Source organism: Jatropha curcas, chromosome 10 (assembly GCF_041381405.1).
Source record: "Jatropha curcas cultivar XTBG-Jc1 chromosome 10, XTBG_Jcur_1.0, whole genome shotgun sequence".
Lineage (NCBI taxonomy): Eukaryota > Viridiplantae > Streptophyta > Magnoliopsida > Malpighiales > Euphorbiaceae > Jatropha > Jatropha curcas.
In genome coordinates, this window is record NC_143160.1 from 17,433,866 (window position 1) to 17,443,994 (window position 10,129).

The 10,129-nt window shown below is 31.3% G+C and overlaps 1 long non-coding RNA gene across 1 annotated transcript; it reads left to right on the top strand.

Annotated features, from left to right (window-relative positions):
• Positions 1-614: 614 nt before the first annotated feature.
• Positions 615-9,437, top strand: LOC110010241 (uncharacterized). The gene is made up of 3 exons (XR_002285222.3): positions 615-810; positions 914-994; positions 9,032-9,437. It is a non-coding gene; the product is annotated as an uncharacterized LOC110010241 (long non-coding RNA).
• Positions 9,438-10,129: the final 692 nt, after the last annotated feature.

Sequence of the window (10,129 nt, forward strand, 5' to 3'; positions counted from 1 at the left end):
GAAATATAGAAAAATAAAGAAAAAACTTAAATTTTTCAAAAAAAAAGAAAAATAGAAAACTGAACAAAGAGAACACGTTGAAACTTTTTCTTTAACTTTCTCTTTGTTTCAGCTTTCATATATATATATATATTAAAATTAACGACAAATTACTCATAAAAAAATTATATCCTTCAATTTTCATGATTATTTCAACGATAAATAGTAAAAAATTAATGATAAAATTTCAATAAAATAGCGACAAATAATTTTACCAATAAAATTTATATAATTTTTAAAATGACGTTAGTGATAAAAAAATAAATTTACCAAGAAAATCGCGTTGCTAATTTACTGACAAAAATTTTTTTGTTGCTATTTTTTTAGCAACAAAATTTTACCAACAAAAAATTATCAGTATTTTTTTGGTAATACTAAATTACTGACAAAAATTAAGGAAATAACGATAAAAAAATTTTACGGTAATTCTTTTTTTACATGTAATGAAGGAAATATTAAGTGATGGAATTATGGCCCTTGGATAAAAGTTCACTTTTAATCCTAAGCATTCAATTCTAAGGGAACTTTATAAGACCCTAGAAAATTGTGCAAACCGCATTCTAATCTCACAACACTAGCCACCCACGCATATTTTCTTTCTACAGCATTTTCTTATTCTTTGCTTGATTCTCTATCAAACTCGTTGAAGAACTAAATTTTGACATCTCAATACATTTCTCATGGATTAAGAAAGAGAAGTTGGCCATAATCTTAGAGTTTCAAGTTTTGGATAATGGAGACTGATTGATAGCTATGGAATTTGAATTCAAGGTATGTAGAGAATGTTTTTGGAGAGAATTGTGTCATGCATTTCATTCATCTTATGGGTTATTCTTGCATTCTTATTGAGTTTTACTTGGTTTTCACATGGAAGAACAAGGTGATGCTTCAAAGAGAGAGAAGGCGATGAGGTGGATTGATTGGAGACTTTGATAGTTCGATTGAAGTTTTTAAGGTTGGTATATAAAATCCCTCTTTTCCTTAAATTATCAATCTCTTCTTTGACTTTGCTTGAATGAGATTTTTTTTATTTTAATGTCTAAATATGTGTTACATGAATTGATGGAGTAGGTTATGATATAGAGATAAAATTATATGAATTAAAAGAAAGAAATATTCACATGTAAACCGTACTTCTATCTATTATGGAAAAATGTCAGCAATTAAATTGCATAAGATATTGTGTGGGATCTTTAGACTAACATGATTTTACAGTAATAAAATAACTAACCTGATGCGGAATTGAAATCGGCCATTGAAGAGTAGAAAATAAATGTACCCAATAAATTGATTTCTCCCTCTTGACCTTGTTTCTATACGCAGAATTAAATGATGGAAAGTACGTCAAAATAAATTTTCTATTTTCTATTCATTATCTTTATTTCCTATTCTTTTGACGGCTTGTTTTTTGTGTAAACCTAATAGGCAGAAGGAGGACCAATTTATATTAACTCAACTTTAGATTCGATACGTCCATCAAGTAACCGAACTAATGGTCAAGATTTTAACATAATATTGTCTTTATTAATAAATTAATTTACTAATCAATTTATCTTTAAATTGGGCCATATGATTTTAGCCTTGACTAGGTTCGAAAGTCATGGCAAAATCTTATATTCTCCCACTTGGCCCGATAGCGATAATACAAACATTAAGCGCCTATGGTATGTGTTTATCCATCATAATAACCTGCTATATAGAATTATAACTGTGAGTTATGGAGGTTGTATATTATTTTATGTCACATACTCCCTTTCATATACTACAACACTAACAACTCAATATAATAGATTCTTTAATAACATACAAATTGCATCCTGTCTTGATGATGTCTAATAAAATTTTCTTGTTATAAATAAAACAAATAAATATGTGTACACAATCATAAATCATTAGTAACAAGAAATGCACTTAAAGTTTTGTATATCAGAAATAAATTAATTAGAGCTCAAAGTGTCGCACTATCACATAGTATCAATTATCAATATAACAAAGACCCATTCGCTGAACATGTTCTATAAATGTCTTAGGTTGTAGACCTTTAGTTAGTGTGTCTGCTGTCATAAGATTAGTACTAATGTGCTCTATAAACACTCTTTGTTTCTAAACTTCCTCCTTAACGACAAAATATTTGATTTCCATGTGTTTGGCACCTTTAGAATATTTGTCGTTCTTGGAGAAAAATACTGTTGCTGAATTATCATAGTAAATTTTCAGCGGCTTGGTAATGGTGTCGACTACCCCAAGTCCTGAAATAAAATTTCACAGCCATAATGCATGAATTGTGGCTTCATAACACGCCACAAATTCAGCTTCCATTGTAGATGATGCAATGACAGATTGTTTGGCACCTTTCCAAGATATGGCACCTTCACCAAGTAAGAATAAATAACAAAAAGTGGACTTTCTACTGTCAAGACATCCAGCATAATCTGAATCTGAATATCCAATCACCTCTAATAGATTAGATCTCTAATACAAGAGCATATAATCCTTTGTTCCTTGCAAGTACCGAAGAACTTTCTTTGTAGCCTTCCAGTGATCAATTCTAGGATTGCTTTGATATCTGCCAAGCATTCTAACTGCAAAGCTAATGTCGGGTCTTGTACAGGTCTGAGCATACATTAAACTGCCCACAGCAGAAGCATAGGGAATTATTTTCATCCCTTTTTGTTCTACATCATTCTTTGGACATTGCATAAGACTAAATTTGTTCCCTTTTTGTATAGGAACAATTCGTGCTGAACAATTATGCATATTAAATTTCTCAGGAGCTCTTTCAATATAGTTTTTCTGAGATAACCCTAACAATCCTTGTGATTTATCACGGAATATCTCAATTCCTATCACATAGGATGCCTCTCCCATATTTTTCATTTCAAAATTTTTAAAGAGAAAAACTATGGTCTCATGCAATAGACTCAAATCATTTGCAGCAAGTAAAATATCGTCAACATATAGAACTAAGAAAATGAACTTACTCCCACTGATCTTTTGGTAAATACACCGATCAACAGTGTATTCTTGAAAACCAAAAGACTTTATGGTATCCTTAAACTTGATGTACCATTTTCATGAAGCTTACTTGAGTCCATATATTAACTTTTTAAGTTTACACACCATATGACATTTTCCTTTAATCAAGAAACCTTTAGGTTGGTCCATATAAACTTCTTTCTTAAGATCTCCATTCAGAAAGACTATTTTCACATCCATTTGATGTAGCTCCAAATCATAACGAGCCACCAATGCCATAGTAATTCTTAAGGAGTCTTTTTTAGAGACTGGTGAAAATGTCTCTTTATAATGAACACCATCCTTTTGAGTATATCCCTTGGCAACAAGTCTGGCTTTATATCTTTTAATATTACCATTTGAGTCTCATTTGGTTTTAAATACCCATTTACATCCAATTTGTTTTGACTCCTTAGGTAATTCGACAAGATCCCGGACTTTATTTTGTTCCATGGATTGCATCTCATCTTTCACGGCATTGGACCATTTATCAAACTCATTAATATTCATGGCTTGTGAAAATGAAACTGGATACTTATTAATTGTTATATCAAAACCTGATTCCTGTAGATAAACCATATAATCATTGGAAATTGTTGATCTTTTCTCTCTTTGAGATCTTCTTAATGGCATTGTTTGTACTTCATCTTCAGCAGATCTTTGCAAGCTAGTTTCTAAAGGTGCATTAGTTTCTTCTTGGAGTGTTTCATTCAAATGTTGTTCAACACTATTAGGATTTTCATTAATTGCTGGAACAACATTCATGGTAGTTGTGGATAAAGAAATATTTATAAGAGTAGAGAAATTTACTTTAATTTACTGAATATTCACCACTTATTTTTTAGCATTCCCACTAACTTCACCATTTTCAAGGAATCTAGCATTACTAGTTTCTATAATCTTCGGACTATGGTTTGGAACATAAACCTTATATCCTTTAGATTTCTCTAGATACCCAATGAAGTACCCACTTATCGTAGGAGCGTCTAATTTCTTCTCATATGGATTATATATTCTTGCTTCTGCTTAGCAACCCCAAACATGTAAATGTCTAAAGCTAGGTTTCCTTCTAATCCATAAATCGAAATGGGTTTTCGAAACTGCTTTACTAAGAACCCTATTCAATAGGTACACGGCAGTTTTAAGTGCATACATCCACAAGGACTTAGGTAATGAGGAGTTGCTCATCATACTCCTAACCATATCCATTAAGGTTTGATTGCGCCTTTCTGCCACACCATTTTGTTGAGGTGTGCCAGCATAGTGTATTGCGCAGATATGTCACAACTTTTGAAGAACTTTGCAAATGTACCAGGACATTGTCTCGATTCATTATGCTTTCCATCATATTCACCACCTCTATCTGACCTTACTATTTTCACTTTTCTATCTAATTACCTTTCAACCTCATTGATGTACACCTCAAGGGCATTCACAGATTGAAATTTTTCATTAAGCAAATAGATATATCCACAACGTGAGAAATCATCGATAAAGGTGATGAAATACCTCTCGTTATTAAAAGATGGAATATGAAAAGGTCCACATATGTCAGTGTGTATTATTTTAAGAAGCTGGGTACTTCTTGTGGCACCTTTCTTAGTATGTTTGGTTTGCTTTCCCTTAATGCAATCCACACATATACCACGATCAGTAAAATCCAAATTTGGTAAAATTTTATTTTTTTACCAATCTTTCAAGTCTTTCTTTGGATATATGACCTAAATATTTAAGCCACAAACAAGCAGAATTTTTGTTTAGCACATTACGCCTAATTTCAATACTACTAAACTCAACAATCAATGATTTAGCAAAAATATTGTCAAGTTTCAGTTTATATAAACCATGAGTAAAAAATCCAGAACCAAAAACATTCATGTTTTTAAATAAACTGCAGCATCCATGTCCAAACTTAACATCAAAACCAGAAACATCAAGTTTTAAAACAAAAATAAGGTTTCTAGAAATTGAAGGTACATAGAGAGTCTGAAATAAGTCTAAATCATAACCAGTTTCCAAGACTAAACCATAAGTTCCTATGCCTTTAATTGGAGCCTTCCCATAGTTCCCCATATATAAGAAATCCTCATTTGGGTTTGTGGTTTGGATCGTAAGGAATCCCTATATCGTTTTGGACACATGAGTAGTAGCACCAAAATCAAACCACCATGTATTATTGGGAACTTCAACTAAGTTTGTTTTGAAAGATACAGAAACATATGACTTACCTTTCCTTTCGAACCAAGCTTTACGCTTCAGGCAATCTTTCTGATAGTGTCCTTCCTTCTTACAGAAATGACATCTAACTGCGGCTTGTTCCTTTTTCTCACCATTAGAAACATTAATAGGTGCATTTTTCTTCTTCTTAAACTTGTTGGATTTTGCTTTAAGTCCTTTACTAGCTCCATGACCCAATGGTTGATAGAATGATTTCCTTGACTTTTCAATCTTGCTTCCTCCTGTATAAGCTTACTAGCCAATTCATTAACATCCCACTTATCCTTAATAGTGTTATAGCTAATTTGAAATGGCCCATAATTAGGAGGTAGTGAGTTCAAAATAAATTGCACCAAAAAGGAATCATCCACCATCATCCCTAAGCAGCGATGGCCAAATTACAGTTCTCGGAATCAGAATCGGGAGTTCAGAACCGATGGGAACCGGAACCAGTCCGAACCAGAATCGGAACCAGTGGCCTACCGTTCGGTTCTGATTCCACCATTTTTGGAACCGTGAACTAGCGGTTCCAAGAACCAACCGGAACTGTCTAGAATCGCAGATTTTTCAAGTGAGTTCGAACCAGCGATTCCAAGAATATTAGAATTCTATTTGAAACGGCTAGAACCGGCAGTTCTAGCCAGTTCTAGCAGCTTTTTTGTTTTTTTTTTTCAAACTTTTTTGTGAAATCCCCAAATTACCCCTCCTAACAACTATAATCGGCTACATAACGGCTAGTTTCAAGGGTATTTGTAGAAAAATGATTTTTTGGATTTATTATAAATACCTCATTCCATTTACAATCCCCTCACACAAAATTATCTCTACTCTCTCTACTCTATATTATTCTTTTCTACTCTACAATCTCTCTAATTTTCATTCAAAATTATTATCAAAAATATTGCAAGATAATTTCTTCAAAGTCCAATCTCCAATTATTTGTCCAAATTATTTTGAATTAATTTCTTCAAATTCCAATCTCTAATTATTCTCTCTAATTTTTTTTATTCAATTTTTCCCAATTACATATGATTTTCCTATAATGGCAAGTAGAGGAAACTCAAGTTCCGCTAAGGGCAAGGGAAAGATTAGAGAAACACAATATTCATCTATCCCTACAAACAACGTCTTCGATTTCACTCCCGACCAATATAATCTTGAGGGATATCCAAATGAAAATTTGGAAATTCCAACTCAAGAATCTGAATTTAATGATGAGCATTTACAACAAGAGGAAGAGCAAGAGGAAGGTACACAAGTTTTTCGAATTCAAAGAGTAAGACAAAGTTCCAACATATTCGTAATTCATTTCACGAAGAAATTCAAAGGCGACAAAATGTTCGATGTAATTTGCAATTATTATGGAAAATTTTATAAATTCAAACAAGGGGGCGGGTATAGATCATTTTGTAAGCATTTGGAGAAAAACATCCAACAAAAATAGGAGTTAATCGGTCTCAAATACAAATTTTTGGGTATGCATCTTCTAACATTTCTTTATTTCAATATTCTGAAAAATAACAAAAAGAAGAATTAGCTAAAATGATTTCTATGGAATATTTATCTTTTAGTTTTGGTGAAAAGGTAGGTTTTAATCAATAATTATCAAAAAGCTTTAAATCCTTCTGCTAAAAGAGTGCCAAGAAATCTTATAAAACAAACTATTATTTCTTTATATAACAAAGGAAAAAAAGAGTTACAACTTTTATTTTCTAAAATGAAAATTCATGTTTCAATTTGTTGTGATATTTGGAATAATCATTGGCAAATGCATTTTTATATAAGTATTATATGCCATTGGATTGATGATGATTGGAAAATTCAAAAAAGAATTATTGCATTTCATGCTTTTGATGATAAACATACTGCAAATAATATTTATAGAATAATTGTTTCAATTTTAGATGAGTATAAATTGACCAAAAAATTTTTTTCAATTTCATTTGATAATGTTTTTGCCAACACTAAATCAATTATTGAACTTAAATCAATTTGTGAACCAAATATTGGTGGAAAATTTTTTTCATATTAGATGTGCATGCCATGTCTTAAATTTATGTATACAAGATGGTTTAAAAGTTCTTGAATCTTTTATTTCTCCAATTAGAAAAGCTATTTCATATTTATGGGAACATCCTCAAGTGATGAAAAGTTGGGCTTAATTTTGTAAGGAAAATAAAAAAAAAGACCAAAACTTTTTTCAAGGGATGTCTCAACTCGTTGGAATTCAACATATGAATTATTAAACGAGTCTTTTTCATATAAAGAATTATTGTGCATTTTTGTTACTAAAAAGATTGAAGAAATTAATTTACATCCACAAAATTGGGATATTTGTGCAAAAATTTTGGATGTTTTAAAAATTTTTAATGATGCTACATATAAATTTAGTGGGGTTTATTATCCCACATCTCATTTATTTTTTACTATATGCAATAATATTGTTAGTGTACTTCAAGAATTTGAAAATGATATTTTATTACAAAATTGTGTTTTATCGATGAAAAAAAATGGTTATCTTATTTTGAAAATATACTGCCCATCTTTCTTGTTGCTTGTGTATTTGATCCTAGATGTAAATTTGAAATTTTATCTGAATATTTGACTCTTTATTATGAAATATTAAATCTTGATATAGAAGATAGTGTTAATATAAATGTAATATTGCATAAAGTTAGACAAAATATTATAGAATTATATACTGAATATGTTGAATATTCTAGTACATCTACTTCTCTAATTCTTCTCAATTTAATAATCAATTATTCCTAACTGAAAGGGTAAGTGTTGGTGTTGCTGAACGTATATTACTACAAAGACAAAAAAGACCTAGGGAATCCGGTTCTTTTCCGAATTTGATAATTATCTTACCACTTCTTTCGAGTTTGGTGCTAGTTTTGCAGATAATAAATTTCCAATTCTAGATTGGTGGAGTCATCACGCCAATACATTCTCAACCTTTCACTAATTGCAAAATAAGTTTTAGCAACTCTGGTCTCCACCGTTGCGATTGAACAAGCTTTTAGTCAATGAGGAAACATAGTTGATGAAACATGATCTCGTATGATACCCGATTCACTAGAAGCACAATCATGCGTGGATGATTGGAGCAAGGCCGAATTGAATTGCATAACATATTGTGTGGGATCTTTAAACTAACATGATTTTACAGTAATAAAATAACAAACCTGATGCGGAATTGAAATTGGCCATTGAAGAGCAGAAAATAAATGTACCCAGTAAATTGATTTCTCCCTCTTGACCTTGTTTCTATACACAAACTTAAATGATGGAAAGTACGTCAAAAAAAATTCTCTATTCTCTATTTGTTATCTTTCTTTTCTATTCTTTTGACGGCTTATTTTTTGTGTAAACCTAATAGGCAGAAGGAAGACTAATTTATATTAACTCAACCTTAGATCCGGTACGTCCATCAAATAACCAAACCAATGGTCATGATTTTAACATAATATTATCTTAATTAATAAATTAATTTACTAATCAATTTATCTTTAAATCGAGCCATATGATTTTAGCCTTGACTAGGTTTGAAAGTCATGGCAAAATCTTACAGCATATGTATGAAAACCTAACTTCATATTGATTTTGCTAACGTTGTTAATGAACTCATGGATTTGAAGTTTGAATTCTAATTTCTATTATTTCTTGGATGATTTTGCTTCTTTTTAACATGTAAATAGTAAGATTTAGACATTAATTCATGAACTTGTGATTGATTAGCTTGTTGGTGTGTTTAAAGTTTAAAAAGTTACGAAAAATTCGTAACCAAGAAACCCAGGTTAACGGGCTTGCTATGTAACTTGCTGAGTTTCAAGGTTGGAGAAGCTTGACTGATACGGCCATGTCAGGAAACACGAGTTGGCTGCATAATAATATGTCCCTTGCCATGAATCTTTATGTTTTTGCCTTCTAAATGATTCCTACACCTCCAAGATGTATACCTAATGGATCTTTGATGTAATTCTTAAAACCTCTTGAAAAAGAGTTTAAATCGCTTAAGAAACATGACTTTTAATTCAACCTAATCTTATGAGTTTGTGACCTAAGTTGTTGTTTGAAATGTTATGTTGATGCTCAAAGAGATTTGGTTTCACATAAGCTTTCCTTAAAACCCTAACGAATCTCTCTACTCTATTTTGAAAGAACTTGATGCTACATGTTTAATGATTCTTTGAAATAGCCTGGAACTTGAGATAGAACTTTTGTTTCATATCTATACATGTTGCCTTTGAGAATACTTGTAACTAGGCTTATTATTGAGCTCAAGAACAAACATGCCTAGTAAAGTATTATGCATGAATGCTAGAGTTATCAAACAAATTGAATGTATGATTTAGATATGTGGATGTGGAAATCTTATTTAATTTAAGCATAAGGCTAAGATTATGTGTCTTGGCAAGAATTTATACAATCTTAGTCTAAGAATCATGCTAGTTCTACTTATAAGCTTAGTGGAAGTTGGATTGAATAAGGTTGTGGTGTGCCTAGTATATTATCTAGTAGTACTGCAATCTTACTGGATTTCTGGTTTATATTGAGATATCATAGTGCTTGGTGCACTACTATTTCTGACTGACGAGTCGTACTGTGCTATTACTATTACCATATGGCTTTCGAGCCAGTTTTCAACACTCGGTGTCCTACCGATACAGTTCCCTTTTATGGCTTTCAGTCCTACTAGAGTTTATTGGGCTAAACATATTATAAAAATAATAAATGTTACTATGACATATAACATAATTGAATCGAATGATATATTTATATATATACATACTTGGATCAAGTGTTTTTAGCAAGTTTGAAATTTTGAAATGTTAATAAAGAAGGGAAAACTCTT